This window comes from Miscanthus floridulus, chromosome 10, assembly GCF_019320115.1.
Source record: "Miscanthus floridulus cultivar M001 chromosome 10, ASM1932011v1, whole genome shotgun sequence".
Classification (NCBI taxonomy): Eukaryota; Viridiplantae; Streptophyta; class Magnoliopsida; order Poales; family Poaceae; genus Miscanthus; species Miscanthus floridulus.
This window is the reverse complement of record NC_089589.1, coordinates 42,462,406-42,481,176: the sequence shown is the minus strand read 5'-3', so window position 1 is coordinate 42,481,176 and position 18,771 is coordinate 42,462,406. Positions and strand designations below refer to the sequence as shown.

Sequence of the window (18,771 nt, the reverse complement as noted above, 5' to 3'; positions counted from 1 at the left end):
AGCACCCGAGTCGATCATCAGATGAATCGAAATCCAACATATCACCCTTTGCCAGGGCTACGATGGAGAAACAGATAGTCAGAAACAAGCTAGAGAAAGAAAAAACAAGTTGAAGCAAGGGCGCCAACACCGTGCTAGGCAGCGCAGGGAAGCTTGGATCAGATACGAGTCAGAATTGGCTGAGTACGACAAAAGAAAATCGCAACGAGAAGTCGAAGGGAGACGCACGGCGAATACGCCTTACGATAAGATTCGAGAAGCATTAGAAGAACTCGGAGCAACTTCGCATCCTGGTGAGAAGTATGAACAGCTCCAGGACTTGCTCCGATCGACAATCTCGAGAACGCATGAAGAGAAAGCTCGATCAAGACTACCCGCCAGATCAACAACCCACCGGCAAGAAGATCAAAATCAAAGGAAATCCGCTTTCGAAAGACTTGGGCCGAGTGGAAGCCATGACGGAGGAAGTAGGAAGGAACATAATCAAGGCCACCGATTTGAACAACTAAGGAAGACTAGGAGCAGGGTTCCTACCCAGACAACCTCGCAAGATTGTTCCCATCAGAACGACAGTTGGCCAGAGGAAGGCGCCGAATCTGAATTCAAAGAAACCAAGGCACACGACAGGTTCCCCTGCTTCGCGAACAGGCTCGCATTGGTGCGATTACCTCACAAATTCAAACCATCTAATCACTCCAAGTATGATGGCAAAACTGAACCAAAGCAATGGCTCAGAATATATTCACAATCGATTGAACTAGCCGGAGGAGACGACGATATCAAAGCCCTTTTCTTCCCCATGGCACTGGAGGCCATGCCCCTCCAATGGTTCGATAAACTAAATCCAGGATCTATCGGAAATTGGGAGGATTTGCAGAGAGCTTTTTGTGAGAATTTCGCAGGAATCATTACACACCCAATCACTCATGCAGAACTAAAAGGACTCAAGCAAAGGGGAGGTGAAAGTCTCAGAAACTACTATCGACGATTCGGCGAACTACGAGCTCAAGTGCATGACATAACCGAACGAGAAGTAATTGAAGCTTTCTCTCATGGAATCATGGCTAGATGGCAATTTCAAGACTTCTGCAAAGAAAATCCGAGAAACAATGAAGAATTCAGACGTACAGTAGAAAAGATGATTACTGCAGAAGAAAAAACACGAGAGAGGTTCCCGGACAGAAGCAACCAAGACAACCCGGATAAGCAAAGTCAACGAAATAGCAGACATCAAGAAAGAAAACGTAGACCAGACAATACTGTGGCAATGGCCGACAAATCAAAGAAGTTTCCCAAACCAAGAAGATATGATGACATTGAAAACATACGTTGCCCATTGCACCCTAGTGGGAGGCACACCATCGGAAATTGCTACACTTTTAATGATCGATACACAAGAAAAGATAGTAAGGAAAACACCAAAGAGGACAATCAGAAAAGAGAAGAAGACAACCACGAGGACAAAGGATTCCAAAAACCTAGGGGAACGGTAGCAGTGATTTTCTCAGGGGCTCCGGATTGCAGAAGCAAACATCAAGAAAAACTAGCACTGCGGACCATTATGACAGCAGAACCGGCTACACCAAGATACCTCAATTGGTCACAGTATCCTATCCAATTTACCAGAGAAGACCAATGGACTAGCGTGGGAAACGCAGGCCATTATCCATTGGTTCTGGATCCGACTATTGCTGGTATGACCGTCACCAAAGTACTAATCGATGGAGGAGCTGGGCTTAACATCATCTTTTCAGAAACTCTAAGGAAAATGGGACTACAACTCGCCGGGATGATTACGCCAACAAGCACACCTTTTTACGGAATAGTACCCGGCAAAGCAGCCATGCCACTCGGACAAATTACTTTACCTGTTACCTTTGGAACTCCTTCAAACTACCGAACAGAGTTTATCAAATTTGAAGTCGCCGACTTCGATTCATCATATCATGCAATCCTCGGACGTCCAGCACTGGCCAAATTCATGGCAATACCACATTACCCGTACTTACTACTTAAGATGCCAGGACCCAACGGTATCCTTTCCCTTCGAAGCAATTTAAAGCGCACTTTTGACTGCGACGTTCAAGCAATCCAAATTACAGCTAAAGCGCAAGCCGACAATGGAAGAAAAGAAATAGCCGCAATCGCTGTAGAAACAAGCCAAGAAGAATTAGAAATAACGGCTAAAAAGCCCAGCATCATCGCACCACCAAAAGAAGCCGACGTCAAGCAAATCGACTTAGGCACAGGCGATACCTCCAAGACAGCAACTATCAGTGCTCACCTCTCGGCAAAATAGGAACTCGCGCTCACCAACTTTCTTCGGGACAACAAAGATATCTTCGCTTGGAAGCCAGCCGACATGCCAGGAGTCCCAAGGGAGTTGGCTGAGCATAGAATTGATGTTAACAAAAGCTCCAAACATGTAAAACAACGGCTACGACGATTCTCACCCGACAAGAAGGCAGCAATTAAAAAGGAAATAACAAAACTAATGGCAGCCGGATTCATCAAGGAGATCCTACATCCAGATTGGCTAGCAAACCCGGTCCTTGTATAGAAGAAAAACACGGACGAGTGGCGTATGTGCGTCGATTACACAGATCTCAACAAACATTGCCCAAAAGATACGTTCGGGCTACCACGCATTGACCAGATAGTTGACTCGACAGCAGGATCTGCGTTATTATCTTTTCTCGATTGCTATTCAGGATATCACCAGATCGCACTAAAAGAAGAAGACCAGAGCAAGGCATCTTTCATCACCCCATTTGGTGCCTACTGCTACAAGACCATGTCGTTTGGACTAAAGAACGCTGGCGCCACGTACCAAAGAGCTATCCAGACTTGCCTTGGGAATCAAATCGGTGAAAATGTGGAGGCATACGTGGACGATGTGGTGGTGAAAACAAAGAACCCAGACACTCTAATTGAAGATTTAAAGCAAACCTTCGAAAACTTGAAGAAATGGAGATGGAAATTGAACCCAGATAAATGTGTATTTGGAGTTCCCTCAGGACAACTACTCGGATTTTTGGTCAGTCAGCGCGGGATCGAAGCCAGCACCAAGCAAATTCGAGCTATAACAGAAATGGGCCCACCTAGAAGTGTCAAAGATGTGCAGAAACTAACAGGATGCATGGCGGCCCTCAACCGTTTCATATCAAGACTCGGCGAAAAGGGGTTACCTTTCTTTAAACTACTAAAGAAGACAGACAAGTTCGAGTGGACAATAGAGGCCGACGAAGCTTTCAAAAAACTTAAAGAATACCTCACTTTATCCCCTATCCTGACACCTCCAAAGAAAGATGAAGATATGATGCTATATATCGCGGCAACTCCTACCGTAATCAGCACAGCAATAGTCATAGAAAGAGAAGAACAAGGGCGCGTGTATAAAGTGCAACGTCTAGTATACTACATCAGTGAAGTACTGTCAGAATCCAAAATCCGGTACCCGTATGTACAAAAACTACTCTACGCTCTACTCATTACCTCACGGAAGCTTCGCCACTATTTCGAAAGCCACAAGATTACCGTAGTGACAGATTTTCCACTCGGAGACATCCTACACAATAAAGACGCCACAGGGCGCATATCCAAATGGGCAGTTAAAATTGGAGCTCTTGACATCAATTTCACCCCACGGAAAGCAATCAAATCTCAAGCCCTCACCGATTTCGTGGCCGAATGGACAGAGATTCAACAGCCCTTATCAGATACAATCCTCGACCACTGGAAGATGTACTTTGACAGATCACTCAAACTAGGCGGGGCCGGTGCAGGTGTTCTCCTCATTTCTCCGGAAGGAAAACAACTCAAGTACGTCCTTCAGATATTATGGCAAGCTACAAATAACGAAGCAGAATATGAAGCCCTCATCCACGGGCTACGAGTCGCGATTACCCTCGGAATAAAAAGATTACTCGTATACGACGATTCAGCAGTAGTCATCAACCAAGTCAACAAAGATTGGGATTGCACCAAAGAAAACATGGGTGCTTACTGTGCTGAAATACGGAAACTTGAAAAACATTTCCAAGGATTAGAAATTTTACACGTCCTACGCGATTCCAACATTGCAGCAGATGTCCTTGCCAAGCTCGGATCAGACAGAGCGAAGGTTCCACCCGGCGTATTCATAGAAGAGCTATCAGTTCCCTCTATCAAACAACCCGGTGAAACAACACATGAAATTCAGGCTAAAAGCGTTCAGATCTTGGTAATCAACACTTCATGGGGCCAAGTTTTCATCGACTATATCAAAGAAAACAAATTACCAGCAGATAAGGCAGAAGCCACCCAAGTTGTTCGCAGAAGCAAAAACTACGTTCTAGTAGGAGATAAACTTTACAGAAGAGTAGCATCATCAGGAGTACTCCTAAAATGTGTCTCATTTGAAGAAGGTAAAGAGATCCTAGATGAAATACACTCAGGTTGCTGTGGAAATCATGCCGCCTCAAGGACACTGGTTGGCAAAGCATTTCGCACCGGATTCTACTGGCCAACCGCTTTGAAAGACGCAGAAGAGCTTGTCAGAAAATGCAAAGGTTGCCAAATGTTTGCAAGACAAGCCCATGTACCAGCTCACAATCTTATCTGCATCCCACCCGCTTGGCCTTTTTCCTGCTGGGGGCTAGATCAAGTAGGACCCCTGAAAAAAGCAAAAGGTGGCTTCGAGTACATCTTTGTAGCAATCGACAAGTTCACCAAGTGGATTGAATACAAACCACTCGCGAAATACAGCGCAACCAAAGCAGTCGAGTTTATCCAAGACATTATGCACCGCTTCGGCATGCCCAATCGAATCATCACAGATCTAGGCTCCCCCTTCACAGCTACAGAATTCAAGAGCTGGGCACAAGACTGTGGTTTCAGTATAGACTATGCGTCTATTGCACATCCAGAAGCCAACGGACAAGTAGAAAGGGCTAATGGACTCATACTAGCCGGATTAAAACCAAGGTTATACGAAGAACTAGTGGACTATGGGTCCAAATGGATTGAAGAATTACCGAAAGTAGTATGGGGGCTACGAACTCAAATAAGCAGAGCAACAGGCCACTCACCCTTCTTCCTAGTTTACGGGTCAGAGGCCGTACAACCCGCCGACTTGATCTAGACATCCCCAAAAATAGAACAATATGATGAAGGAGAAGCAGAACACACAAGAAGATTAGAACTCGACAGCTCAGAAGAAGTCAGAATAAATGCTACCCTCCAATCAGCCAGATACCTACAAGGTTTAAGACGGCACTACAACAAGAGTACCCAACCTTGATCACTACAAGTTGGAGACTTAGTGCTAAGAAGGATACAAAAGACTGATGGACGACATAAGCTACTCAGTCCATGGGAAGGCCCGTTCATTGTCACAAAAGTCACCGGACCAGGCACATACAAGTTAATGACCGAAGATGGAAAAGAAGTCAGCAATACATGGCACATCAGCCAGCTAAGAAGATTCTACGCGTAAAAACAACTCAAGAAAAAACAGATATGCAAGCCACAAGGGACCTACGTTCACAATCAACGAAAGACAATACTCTTCAACAACATATGTATTAGTTTATACTCATGATCAATAAAGATGATATTCATCCACAGCATGTCTTGTCATGACTTCCAACGAGTTGTTTTCACGAAACAAAAAGCAAAATGGCTGAAAACATGCCTGAGCATCCCGGCCAAGAGCAAAATAGCTGAAAAGACGCTTGAGCCCGCCGATAAGGGTAGCTAAAAGCTAACACCCGAAATAAAAAGCAAAATGGCTGAAAACATGCCTGAGCATCCCGGCCGAGAGCAAAATAGCTGAAAAGACGCTTGAGCCCGCCGATGAGGGTAGCTAAAAGCTAACACCCAAAACAAAAAGCAAAATGGCTGAAAACATGCCTGAGCATCCCGGCCGAGAGCAAAATAGCTGAAAAGACGCTTGAGCCCGCCGATGAGGGTAGCTAAAAGCTAACACCCGAAACAAAAAGCAAAATGGCTGAAAACATGCCTGCAGCATCCCGGCCGAGAGCAAAATAGCTGAAAAGATGCTTGAGCCCGCCGATGAGGGTAGCTAAAAGCTAACACCCGAAACAAAAAACAAAATGGCTGAAAACATGCCTGAGCATCCCGGCCGAGAGCAAAATAGCTGAAAAGACGCTTGAGCCCGCCGATGAGGGTAGCTAAAAGCTAACACCCAAAACAAAAAGCAAAATGGCTGAGAACATGCCTGAGCATCCCGGCCGAGAGCAAAATAGCTGAAAAAACGCTTGAGCTCGCCGATGAGGGTAGCTAAAAGCTAACAAAAAGCAAATTGGCTGAGTCGACCGAAATCTAACTTCAAAAGACCCTCCAGCACTTCGTTCCAAAAAGCAATAGGCTCGGGGGCTACATCCAGATAGGAATACTTTTTCCTCACAAAAGCACAAGCGCCACTCAAGAAAGCACTCGGATGCCGAAGTTTGTCGAGGCAACATTTCTATACCGAGTCATTTTACATAGCGCAGGCGAAAGGTTGTTAACGCAAAGATCTACATCTAACAAGTCATAGCACGGACAAAGCACTCGACAGATCACAAAGGAGGAAGAAAAGAAAAGTACTCGACAAATCGAGGGGCCTCGTCAGAATAACGCACAGAGTTGTTTTACAAAGCAGAGACGGGAACAGGACAAGGTACTCAGCAAGTCAAATAACTTCAACCGCACCCAGGCAAAGAATACATCAACAAAAATAAAGAATCTTCATTTAAAAAGGAGTGTAATATTACAAGGGGATGCTCAATCGAGTCAGGCGTTGTCATCAGAAAGGGAAATGTCAATATTTAGACTATCTACAACCCTACTGGCTAGATCTTCGACCTTAGGCTCCATCTTTTCAACGGCGTCAAGATATTCTTGGCTCTCAGCTTCTTCTGCTATCTTGGAGAGAGGCGCCTCTGGAGCAAGGACCCGGACCTGGGCCAACACATTCTTGGTACATACTTGGGCACACCTCTTCGCGAACTCTTAGAAACGAGTCGGAATCCGGGGAATGAACTGCGCCCAAGATTGCCCGTCATCCGCCGAAGTCCGGAGGACATCGGCTACTGAACGAAAAGATTTCCACAAAGCATTCCAATTCTCAGTAGCCGTCGCCAGCTTCCCGGACAAGCCTTCAATAGTTTTTTGGGCCTGCACAAGATCTCTGTCAGCTCCACGCCTAATCAGCTTAGCAAGGGCGAGTTCTTCCTCAGCATGAGTAATTACCTCCTCAGCTCTATTATGACTAGAACGGACAAGGGCCCTCATTTCATCAATACTCTCCGAGAGCTTTTGCTTCTCAACTCGGAGAGCTAGACAGGACACCCAAGAATAAGTCAGCGGAAAAAGAAGTCAAAATACAAGAAAAAATAGGCAGAACCCGCCGCACCTTTGCATTCATTCTTCGCAGACTCCACCGCAGCATCTCTCTGTTTCTCCGTCTCCACTACCCGGGCTCGAAGGGCTTTCTCCTCCTTTTGGTGCATTTGACGCTCCGTCTCCAACTCAGCCCGGAGGAGGTCAAGATCGGCTTTTAGAGCGTCCACCTCCGAAGACAACTTCCTCTCATTTTCAGATGAGAAAAAGAAGCCAGAATGATCACGAGAAAAAGACTGAGCAAAAAGAGGCAAAGAGAAACAAGGCATAAGGATAGAAAAAAAACAAGCATGAAAAAGAGGAGTGGCAGTAAAACCTACCTGGAGCTTTTCACCAAAAGAAGTCGCGAGGGTCGACAAGCTCCCCCAGGCTACGGCCAGCTCCGATAACCGATGAGTGGCATCGAACTGTTGCACCACGTCACCGGAAAAGGAGGGGCCGCCGGAGACAAGAGAAGGGGAAGGAGAGGCCGGCTGGGGCGAAGGAGGAACGACCAAAGCAACCTCCAGGGAAGCTGGAGCCAAACCCTCAGAAGAACCCGGCGCGACGGCCACAGTTACCTCCGGAGCGACCAAGTCCGCAACTCCGCCAGGTAGCTCTGAAGCCCCCGCGGCGACTTCATCAACATAATGTTGTGAGTCTCGAGGCTCGAAACTCGTTGGCACGGCGGGAGGCAGAGAAGAAGTCGATGAAGAAATTAGAGAAGACGAAACACTGAAAAGAGATAAAAGGAAGCACCAATAAGAACCAGAGGAAGGAAGATAAAAGCCAAAAAGATAAAGCTAGAATCTACTCACCCGACTACTTTTTTCTTCGCGAAGCCAAGAGAAAGCCTCGCAGGGGGAACCACGACGGCAAAGACGTCCCCGCCACCCGGCGACGGGAGCGGGACAGCAGACAACGGAGCCGCGGAAGAAGCCGGGGCTGGAGCCATGGAAGAAGCCGGGGCTGGAGCCGTGGAAGAACTCCGCACCGGAGGAGCGGTACAGCTCGGGACAGAGGCAACCAAAGAACTCGACACCAGAGCTTCAGAAAAAGTCAGCGCGGGAGCATCGGAAGAACTCACACCCGACCTCCGATTACTTCAAAAAGTTCAAGACTAAAATTCAAAACAAAAAGGAGAAATTCAATGCAACAAGAATATGAAAAACAACTCACCGCCGCATGATGAGGGGGACTTCATCATCCTCTTCTCCCTCAGCCAACGAAACCAGAGCACCTGCTGAAAAGGAGATGAAAAGTACTCGGTTCAAGAGAGAAACATGAAAATAAAAGAACAAAGAGTATTAAATGTGCTCACCTAAGAGCATGCTAGCAACAACTGGAGTACCTGAAGGAGTACTTGGTTTGCGAGGCTTCTTGGAGACAGGCAAGCCAGATGAAGACCCGTCCATTCGCCCCCTCTTCGGGACACTGCGAGGACCGCGAGGGACTAGACGAGGAACATACTCTTCATATACATCAACAAATCTGAAAGAAACCCCAGGAAGGGTTGTAAAGGTTTGAGACTTACTAATTGCAGAAGTACCAGCTAGACGATCCCCAGTCTCCGCCACGGCAGGGAGAACATCAAGGGGGATCGAATCGACAAAGTTCCGCCCAAGCTCCTGCGAAAAAAGATAAAACACCGAGACAAGGAAAAGCTAAGCAAGAACGGATGCAGCAAGAGTACATAAAGAACTCAAATAAAAAAGATAGACAACTCACAGCTGGGGGCGGGTTGATGGCCGAGAACTCAGAGACAGCAGGAGGAATGACGCTCACTCCTTTCAGCATCTTCTGGAGGCGCTCGAGTACCTCCTCACCGGTCAGCTCAAGAGCTGGGACCATGCGTGAAGGATCCTCGGCCCCAGAATACTCAAAGCCGAGATGTTCCCGCTCTTTCAAGGGCTGAACCCGGCGACGAAGGAAGCTTGAAACAATACCAAAGCCAGTCAAACCCTGCTATTTCAGCATGCTAATCCTATCAAGGAGTGGCTGGATCGCTTGAATCTCAGCAGGTGACTCAAGCTTCTTGTCCCATCGGTCATTCACCACAGGACCGGATCCGGAGTGAACAACAAGAGAAGGGATCAAATTGGCAGCGTAAAACCACTCGGCACGCCAATCTTTGACAGAATCGACCAGGTCATAATCAAAAAACTTAATTTTGAGACCCTGGCGAAACTGAATCCCTCAACCGCCGAGGGCGCTGGTTTCTTCACGGCGGGGTTGAGGTTTCAGACGAAAGAAAAAGCGAAAAGAGATAGAGAAGGAGGGATCCCAAGGAAGGCTTCACAAAGGTGAACAAAAACAGAAAGATGGAGAACGGCATTGGGGGTTAGATGGTTCAGACTAACCCCGAAATAACCAAGAAACTGATGAAGGAAGGCGGAAGCAGGAAGACAAAGTCCAGCGCGGACAAAGGAAACAAAAAGGACAATCTCACCAGGACCCGGAGCCGGAACCCGATGCTCGCCCGGAACTCTCCATTCAGCGATGACTTTGCTTTGGATCAAGCCGTCACTAACGAGCTCGCGCAGCTGGTCTTCGCTTGTTGTTGGAGCCGGCCAGACCTTCTGAGCTGCCCTCATGGCCACGAACTCCTGGTTTTCAATCAAAGACAGGGATGACTCCTCGTCCACGAAGGTCGCCAGAGACTTGCTTGCGGTTTTCTTCTTTCCCATGAACTGGCGGAAGCAAAAAAGGCGCTAAGGAAGATGAAGCTAGAATGATGGTGCTCGGGTGATGGCGACAATGACGGCGGCGGATTTCTGAGAACTAGGGTTTAAAGGCAAGAGCTGGGCGACAAGGGAAAGGAAGATAAAAGGTCTTTAAATAGATTTCTCAGTGATACAAACGGCCCACAAGGCCCGTTAAAGCACAGTGTGGGAACGCAACGGTCCATTTACCGACGCAGCTAAAACGATGGAGGGCACGAATCCTCACAACGGTAAAAACCAACGGGCAGATTTCAGACTTATCCGTCCAACGCCACGGCAGGATTATCAGATTGATACAAGAACAACCCGTCAAACCAAGAAGAAAGAAAGAAGAAAGAAAGGGCTACCTCACGAGGAACAAAAGAACCCGGTTATGTAAGAAAGAACTCGGTAGTCTCATGAACGACAGGGATCACAACAGAAAAGTCAAAGACAACTAAGAAGACAAGATTCGTTACATTACAAGCGACTTCAAAAATAGAAGATTACAAATCTTACAAGACCCAACGAACTCGGCACCACGAAAAGCAAAGTAGCAAAGAGGAACACGGACACGACTAGGCTCTGGAACGACTACGTGTCCCAAATTGCTACTCGGAAGGACAAACCGCCATCAGTTACACTGTTTTCTTCAAAGGACGGACGCAGTGCACCCAAGGCGAAAATCGACAGCACGGCAGGGCAACATGGAGCATAGAAGGCCGGCAGGCATCTGTCTACCCAAGACCGATGTGATGCTGGATATGGTGTTGATCTGCACCGGACGGTCTCAAGACAGGCGACGAGGATCAACCCAGAACTGCCGGATGAAGGAACGAAGCCCACATCACAAGACTTCCTCCAACTACCACCACGTACATCCTGGCACAATGCTGTCGCGGGATCAGCCTACCTCTAATCCCTATCACAAGACTTCCTCCAGCTATGACAAGACACACAGAAACTACAAAACATGCCCGGGGGCTGCTCTACTTCACAAACACTCCGGGACAGTATTTATAGACCAAAAGATCAGCGCACATGGACTAGGAGTACCAACGAAATAAGCCTAACAAAGGACACAGTGAAAAGACAGGACACAATAATGGACGACTCAGGCGAGAGGAAGCAGTACTCGAAGACGGGCATATTCGGAAGAATATACCAGCACAGTACAACCCGTGAACAAAAGGCATTTACACTCAACCACCACCATACAACTACATCTGACAACAGCAGACTATCAAAGAATACGCCAAAACCACGCATCCGAGTTCTTCCTGAACAAAACGACACGGATATACGCTCGAGGGCTCGGCCAGCATCATAGCTTAATCAACACTGAGCTAGGGAGCTTGGCCCTCATTTTCAACTACTCCCAGAGGCTCGGAACCAAAGACAAAGGACCAAGAATACAAGAAACTCAAGACTACAACGACGACACATCAAGACTCTTCATCCGACTTCTTTTCTAAAGAGAAGAACTCGGAGAAAGCACGGGGCTGCGGGATACATAGCCCCAGAATTTTTCGAAGACAAGAATCTGGACCCCCCAACTTTTGCAAACAAAAGCAAGAGGCTCGAGGGCTACACTCAGTGAGTGAGTGTAATTTTTACGAAAAATTGCACCCACCCAAAAAGAACCCGGACATAAGCTCGGAGGCTACTTGCCGCGAAACTACTCGGATGATGGTTTAATCCAAGACTAATGGGCCGCTTCGGAAAGGTGCCGCAAAACTACTCGGATGATGACATAATCCAAGTCTCGGGGACTACTTCAGAACACAAATTTTCAAACAACATAAAGGATCAAGACCCTCCATCTTTTTGTTCCAAATAGCAAGAGGCTCGGGGGCTACACTCAGTGAGTGCACTTTTTCTTCGAAAAAGTGCACGTCACCAAAAGGCTTCCTCAACGCAGACCACTTCAAGACATTACGGCAAAAAGAACCCGAAACAAGCCATGTTCGAGTTCTTTTTGATAAAATTTCAACGAACAATCAGAGCAACTTCAAGACAAAATCCTCCAGCTCCTTGTTCCAAATAGCAAGAGGCTCGGGGGCTACAACCAGATGGATGCACTTTTTCTTCAAAAAGCACTCACCACCCAAAGATCCCAAGAAGCGCTACAAGGTTTCACTCCAGAAAACACTCGGATGACATTTTGTTCCTACTCAACAGGACTTGAAGGAGCAGAGCGAGATTTTCAGAGCTCAACCATGAAGTGCTCGGGGGCTTGTCGATGCGGGACCCACAGGATACCCCGCAAGGGAGAAAGAAGATCTAGTCCAACTAGGATTCTTCCCATATAATCGTAGTAGTAGAACTATTAGGTAATCCTATTAGGAAATCTCATTGTAAACCGACTAGGACTCTGGCCTCCTGACTATATAAAGGAGGGCAGGGCTCCTGAGAGAACAGAGCAGATCATAATCAATCCAACGCAAAGGCTAAGGCCGACTGGACGTAAGGTTATTACTCGATCTACGATCGAGGGCCTGAACCAGGATAAATCGGCTGTCTCTTGCGTAAACCATCGAGTTCGGCATACGCCGAAGCCCGAACATACTGCCCCGGGTACCCCCGTGGCAGGCTATCGGTGGTGAAACATCGACAGCTGGGGTGCTTGTCGTGGAGCGACGGAATCCGAGGCCGGCCGGGGGCTACGCGCGGCGCGCGCTCGTCCGAGTGACCGAGCTGGCGGCGACGGCTTCCGAGTTAGAAGATGGGGAGGGGAGAGAGGGAGATGCCAGCGCGGGCGGCAGTGGGCGCTCGCGGCGCTGCCGTGGCGTGGGATGGGGGAGGTCCGCGGCGAGCTCGATCGGTGTTAGCGGGTGCAGTCGAGCTCGATCGGACCCAATAAGAACCAAACACAGCCACGGACCCAATACAAAAGCATACGAGCGCACGGATCGCAAGCTCCATCGGAGGCGTCGCCTAAAGACAAGCCCAGAATTCAGGCGACTGAGGAATAGCAAATATGTAAAAAAAAGGGCTAGCTTGTCAGCAAATGTCCGACATAGCTAGGGTGATGTGATAATAAGGTAAAATCATCGAAACAAGAGAATTGTATTTGTAATTTTTTTTAGAAAAAATGTTGGCTCTCCCATTGGCGTTAGCTATATGAGCAGCTCGAGATAGGACAGCCAGGGGACATAACCATTAGGCGCCGTTGCATAACCATAGCAACATGGCTCCCACGATTTCTCCCCGTTGTGTGTTTGAATGTGTAGACTTCTGCTTTGATGTCTCCACTGGGGTGAAGGGAATTCTTGCTTGAGACTCCCTTGCGTTGAGTTGAACCACAGCCCACTCGCGCTCTTCAACATGGAGGCGTAGTATGGCTGAGTTGGTGTTGTGTTTTGGGTACCGGCTAATGAATTTACCATCACTTTTGCCGAGGATGGTGAATGACAACCTCCGCCTTCCACTTGATGCTGAGCTTGATACTTGAGCTTGATTGAGCTCGTTTGGCATAGATTCGGTCAGTTCTTTGGAGACCTTTTTTGTTTTTTTTTCTTGGAGCTTGCTTCAGCATCCCAGGAACTTGGAGGGTAGCCATCCACCTTTGTGTAGCTAGGTGAATCCTCGCTGGCGTTGTATCTTTTGGTCCCTTGTTGTTACCTTCCAGGGTGGCAAGAGGCTGCACACTTAATGCAACTTGTGTTGCACCAGGTAGCCCTTTTCTTGCTCGATCTTCTTCTATATTCTTCCCTGGAGTGTGTCGCCTCATGTTGGGAAGTGCGAGCAGTGTGGTCGCCTCGCTGCTTAGGAGTGACTCAAGTCAACTTCCCACTACTCCGAGCGGAAACACGTTCGGCGTCTGTCGCGTGTCCCGTGAAATGGTAGCTCGTCGCGGGATCCATCCACCAGGTTGTTGCCCCCGGACCTTCTGGAAAAGCCCCGAAGCAGCCGAATCCTCCACTGCAGCTGTAGCCTGGTAGGGAGAGCCTTTTGTTTTTTTTTTATTTTTTTGAGCAAGGTGCCGATTTATGCCATGATGAATGCACATTGGCCATCTCAAGTTAACGGAGGAAAAAATTTTATGCAAAACAAAAAAATCAAGAACCTCCCGTCGATGTGGAGCATCGGCTGCTGATGTTGGAAGCAAAGCCAAGATGCCTTCCGCGACGTAGATGCTTGTAGAGGCGCAGTATTGCTACTAGTGCCGCCGTCGTTGTTGGAGGCCACGCCACAATGCTATTGGCATGGGAGGTGAGCCAGGAGGTGTGACGCTACTCCTGGGATTGTTGATGTAGATGATGACGCCCTTGCGGTTAATGGTGTAGAAGACCGGGGAGGATTGGTGCTGCTCCCGTGTTGCCGATGTCGAAGGCGGTGCCGGCAGACCATCGGCATCGCACGAAACGGGGAAGGTGTGATGTCGCCCTGGTGTTGATGTCGAAGATGACGCCGGAAGACCATCGGCGTCATAGGACACCGGGAAGCGGTGGTGCTGCCCCCAGTGTGTTGTTGATGTAGAAGGTGATGCCGGAAGAACATCGGCGTCGTGGGACACCAGGGAGCTGTGGTGCTGTCCCCAGTGTGTTGTTGATGTAGAAGACGACGCCGAAGGACGATCGACATCGTTGGATACCGGGGAGCTTTGGTGCTGCCCCCAGTGTGTTGTTGATGTGGAAGATGATGCCGGAAGAACGTCGGCACCGTTGGGCACCGGGGAGCCGTGGTGCTACCCCTAGTGTGTGGTTGATGTCAAAGATGATGCTGGAAGAACGCCGGCGCTTTTGAACACCGGGAAGATGTGGTGCTGCCCCGTCATTGATGTATAGAGTGCAACACCGGAAGGCCAACGGCGTCACTGGCGCCTCACTAGCAGGCTGCTGATCGCTGGTGACTTCGATCCATGTGTGTTCATCGGGCTTAGTGTTGGGCTCCGAGCAGCTTGATTTTTAGCTTGCTAGCTTGTAGTGGAAGTACGTACATGTGTGCATGCCTCCACACGGGCATGGACCAGCTCGTGTACTCCGGCAGCCTGAGTGCGTGCGTTTCTTTGTTCTCCTGCCAGCTGATCACAGCAGACTTGGACGCTCAACGGAGCATGGAGAACTAGTGCCATCATGCATGTCGCTGGCGGGCTGCGCGCCGTCCCTTGGCGTGGGCGCGGAAAGTGTGCTCGCTGCCGTGCGCCTCTCCCTCAGAATGGCGCCTTGACGTGCTCCATCGGCTTCCTGTGCCTCGCTCTTCGGCTGGTGACTTCACTTCCAACATATGCGAGCTGCAGCCCCTTGACGCATGATGGAGGAGTCGAGGTAGGCGTCCGTCCGTCCTTCTCCTCCGTCCCTTGCTTGCTAATTTCACACGGCGCCGTGTGATGGCGGCTGCCTTCGAGTGCGCCTCCGGCCCCTGGAGTGGCGGACCGGTGCGTCGCTGGCATGAACGACACTGTTGCTTAGCTTGAGACAATGAGGGTAAGTGCAGGGCTGGCGTTCCTTGCTTCGACGGGGCTGCTCGTCTGGCGCAGCAAATAGCGCGGTCGGTCATCCCCATCTCCATGTTGTTGGTGTTGATGGCCGTGGATGGCGCGCCGGAGCGGCATGATCCGCCTCACTAGTCGGGCGGAAAACTCGTATGGCGGACGCCGCGCCATGCACCTTTGCTTTACCGGCCGCACCGAATGCTACGCACTGGACGTCCTTCATCTTGCGCCACCTGCGAGGCGCAGCAACAGCCCAGCAACCAGCGAGTGCGCGCGGCGTCCCCGGCTTTACGTAGGTTATGAACCCGACGGTCTCCCTGGGCTCGCGGAGTGACGTGCTTAGGCGCTCAACCGTCTGTCCTTGCGTGTGCGGCGGCAAGCGAGACCGAAGAAGAAACGATTATGAGCCGCGCTTGAGCATCGCTGGCTTGCTCGCTTCACATCTCCCTGCTACGGAACCACGTGGAACTAGCATCAAGACGGATGGACTCCATCTTCCTAGCTTGCTTGCTTGTAGTAGTATACGAGTGCATGAACATGCATGCATACACATATTAACACGAAGTCGGCGCAGTGTTGAAGGAGATGGAAAGCTACTCCTGACGCAACAATGATGTGTGCGGCCTTGATGGAGTCTGTTAAGAATATCCATCACATCACCTAAATATCTGGTTGATTCATATCTGCTGAAAATTGGTTGTGCGCTCAGGCTTGGATTGCGGATGAAGGCAAGTATCACGGCTTCGGTTAGATATGATAGGTATCTCCTGTTTGTTGTAATCTTGTTATGTAATCTAGAGTTACCAAAATAGTTAGCTTCTTCTTCTTGTTGTACAAGTTGTACCGCCACGCTAGGGGCACTTCCTAGCTATATTAACACGAAGCCGTGAGCCTGAGAGGGCATCACGTTCCAACCATTTTCACATGGTAATCAGAGCTAGGTTAGTCCACAATATTCTCGATGGCTTCCTCTTCTGCGCTTCAATAATCGTCCTCTCTGATTGGTTGTCCCGTCACCGAGAAGTTCGGCAAAGGGAATTTTCCCCTTTGGAGCGCCCAGGTGCTGTCTGCTCTTCGTGGTGCGCAGATAGCGCACTATCTCGAGCCCGACATTGTGGTGCCGACGAAGCAGATCCCCAAGGCGGCCGACAAGCCGACTGAGCTCATCCCAACCCTGAGTATGAAACTTGGGTTGCGAAGGAGCAGCAGATCGTTAACTATCTGCTCTCCAATATCTCCAAGGAGATCCAGGTGCAAGTCTCCAATTGCGCCACAGCGGCCGAGATCTGGAAAGTGATCTTAGAGATGACGACTTCCTAGTCTCGAGGCCGTATCATCAACACGCGCATGGCGTTGGCCACAGCGCAGAAGGGCTCGTCTACAATCGCCGACTACTTCAACAAGATGAAATCTCTTGCTGACGACATGACGGCCGCTGGCAAACATCTTGAAGATGAAGAGATCATCTCCTATGTACTAGCCGAACTTGACATGGATTTTAATCCGATTGTCTCGGTTGTCGCGGCGCGCACAGAGCCGCTATCTTTGGGCGAGCTCTAGACCCAGCTAGTGAGCTGGGAACAGCGGATGGACCTCATGCACGATGGAACCGGTTCATCTGCTAACACGGCTACACATGGAGGCCGTGCGGTTTCAACCGCGGCGGTGGTGGCCGAGGACGCGGGCGCGGACGCAACCGTGGCAACTACAACAACAGCAGGCGCCCCCGACAGAACTACAACGGCGATAAACCCATCTGCTAGCTCTGCGGCAAGGAGGGCCACACCGGACTCCGCTGCTTCAAGCGTTTTAACGCTTCCTTCACCGGCCCACCAGAGCAATCCTGATCTGCCTCCTCTGCATCATATGGGATCGACACCAACTGGTACACCGACACTGGTGCTACCGACCACATCACGGGAGAGCTAGAGAAGCTCATCATGAGGGACAAGTACCATGGAAACGACAAGGTTCATGCTGCTAATGGCGCAGGTATAAGAATCAATCAAATTGGTCGAAGTTTTGTTCGTACCCCAAATCAAAATCTCGTCCTAAACAATGTTCTTTATGTTCTTGAAGCTAACAAAAGCCTTGCATCTGTTCATCGTCTTACATCCGATACCCATGCTTTTATTGAATATCATCCCAACTTTTTTTTGATTAAGGACCAGGCGACGAAGAAAACCATCCTTAGAGGGGAATGTGAAGGCGGCCTCTACCCGTTGAAGTCTAGGCCGTCATCGAATAAAGGGGCGTTTGGTGCTATTAAGTCTCCCTCGTCCATGTGGCATAGTCGTCTCGGCCACCCTTCTTTTGCAGTCGTTCAGCAAGTCCTTAGCAAAAATAGTATTCCCTTTGTTGCCGATTTGAATAAAGAAATTGTTTGCGATGCTCGCTAAAAAGGCAAAAGTCATCAGCTACCCTATCCTAGATCCACGAGTATCTCATTGAGTCCCTTAGAACTTGTGTTTTCTGATGTATGGGGTCCTACGCCCACTTCTGTTGGCAAAAACAGTTATTATGTTAGCTTCATTGATGATTTTAGCAACTTTACATGAATTTATTTGCTTCGTCATAAATCTAAAGTTTTTCAAAATTTCATGAATTCCAAGCTATGGTTGAACGCCAATTTGATAGAAAAATTCTCGCTATGCAAACTGACTGGGGAGGGGAATATCAAAAGCTGAATGCTTTCTTTCAGCGCATTGGCATCTCGCATCATGTCTCATGCCCTTATGCACATCAACAAAATGGCTCCGTTGAACGCAAACATCGCCATATTATTGAAGTAGGTCTTTCGCTTTAAGCCCAATCTTCTATGCCCTTAAAATCTTAGGATGAAGCTTTCATCACTGCCACCTATCTTATTAATCGCCTCCCTAGTAAAATTATCAATAACCAAACTCCTCTTGAACGCCTGTTTCATCAAACACCAGACTGCTCCTCTCTTCGTACTTTTGGCTGCACATGCTGGCCGAATCTACGGCCTTATAACGCTCGTAAGTTGCAATTCCGCTCCAAACGTTGTGTCTTTCTAGGATACAGTAACATACACAAGGGGTTCAAGTGTCTGGATGTCAATGAAGGGCTTGTCTATATTTCCCGAGACGTGGTCTTCGATGAACACGTCTTCCCCTTCACCGAACTCCACCCAAACGCCGGTGCTCGATTACGATATGAAATTCTCCTCCTTCCTCCAACTTTGACAAATCCTTCACATGATTTTGGGGATGACAATTCTTTAGATCATTTTGATGATGATTCCCT

At 48.8% G+C, this 18,771-nt stretch overlaps 1 non-coding gene across 1 annotated transcript; it reads left to right on the top strand.

Moving 5' to 3' along the window:
* The first annotated feature begins 16,947 nt into the window (after positions 1-16,947).
* LOC136490471 (small nucleolar RNA Z247) lies at positions 16,948-17,084 on the top strand. Its single transcript, XR_010767750.1, has one exon. It is a non-coding gene; the product is annotated as a small nucleolar RNA Z247 (small nucleolar RNA).
* The last annotated feature ends 1,687 nt before the right edge of the window (positions 17,085-18,771 follow it).